This window comes from Octopus bimaculoides, chromosome 3 (assembly GCF_001194135.2).
Source record: "Octopus bimaculoides isolate UCB-OBI-ISO-001 chromosome 3, ASM119413v2, whole genome shotgun sequence".
Classification (NCBI taxonomy): domain Eukaryota; kingdom Metazoa; phylum Mollusca; class Cephalopoda; order Octopoda; family Octopodidae; genus Octopus; species Octopus bimaculoides.
Genome location: NC_068983.1, coordinates 41,554,782 through 41,556,441, shown reverse-complemented (window position 1 = coordinate 41,556,441; position 1,660 = coordinate 41,554,782).

The window sequence follows — 1,660 nt, the reverse complement described above, 5'->3', positions numbered from 1 at the left end:
TTCCTGTCTTGGTTTGTGTTTGCCACCTTGGAATCCTCTGTGTAGTGGGTTGATCCACTACTCAGGAAGAGACTATTCTAGAGTACGTTCTGTCTTATCTTCGAAACGTCTAGATAGAATAGAGACAGCTGATGAAGGGATATTCCAAGTGGCTTTCCGTTTTCCTATATGTTCGTTCCGTTGTCTGTAGTTTATTGTTCTAACGTCCTGTACCCTGATATGCATGTATATACACATGTAGATGTAAGTATGTACATATATGTGTGTATACATGTATATATATTCTTTGTATTATATATATATATATATATATATATAGGCGCCGGAGAGGCTGTGTAGTATACCATCGACATGGTTCGGGTTCAATTCCACTACGTGGCACCTTGGGCAAGTGTTTTCAATTATAGCCTCGGGCCGACCAAAGCTTTATGAGTGGATTTGGTAGATGGCAACTGAAAGAAGCCCGTCGTGTATATATATGTGTGTGTCCTCATTATCGCTTGACAACGGTTGGTGTGTCTACTGCCCCGTAACTTAGCGGTTCTACAAAAAGAAAACAAACTGATAAAATAAGTACTACAAAGAATAAGTCCTGGGGGTCGATTCGTTCGACTATAGGCGGTGCTCCAGCCTGGCCGCACTCAAATGACCAAAACAAGAGAATAAAAGAATATGTACACACATGTATAGACATGTATCTATGAATTTGCATCTCTCTCTCTCTCTTATATACATGTGTGTGTGTGTAATCTATGATTGCATATACACATGTGGCCTTGGTCTTGTTCGCTAAAACAAATTAAAGAACATGTACCTATGTTAAAATACATGTCTGCTTGTGAGTTCATTTGTTTGAGGTGTTTGTATGTATGTGTGTGTGTGTGTGTGTGTGTGTGTGTGTGTGAGGCAAAGAATAAAAGAGAGAATGGCTAGATTAAATATATAAACAATGGTGCATAGAAATAAAACAAAGCGTACAAATATTTTCCCACCACGCATTACACAAACACACACCGCCACAGACACACACACACACACACACACACACACACACAATGTGTTGGGCGGCATGGGGGGCACGGGAATTAATATCCGTGTATGAGTGGCAAGAGATGTGGGGGGTTCGGGGCGGAATGAGATAGATATATTAATAGGTAAAGAGAGAGAGAGAGAGGGAGTGAAAGGGTGTGACGAATGAAAAGTAGAAAAGTAATTTAGAATCGGGGTGAGGTGCGTAGAGACTAGAAGACAAACAGGAAATAATGTAGATAAAGAGAAAGAGAGAGAGAGAGAGAGAGAGAGAGAGAGAGAGAGAGAGATAGGTAGAGAGATAGATAGGTAGGTAGAGAAATAGATTGAGAGATAGAGAGATAGACAGATAAATAGATAGATAGATAGATAGATAGATAGATAGATAGATAGATAGATAGATAGATAGACGTAAATATATACATACGTAGACAAATATGCACAGGTAGGTATATATAGTTTTGTAGACACAGAGACAGGCAGATAGACTGCACAGAGAGAGAGAGAGAGACAGACAGATAGATAGATAATAGAGATACGTAGATAGATTGATAATAGAGATGGATAGATAATAGAGATTGATAGATAATGGATATATATATATATATATATATATATATATATATATATA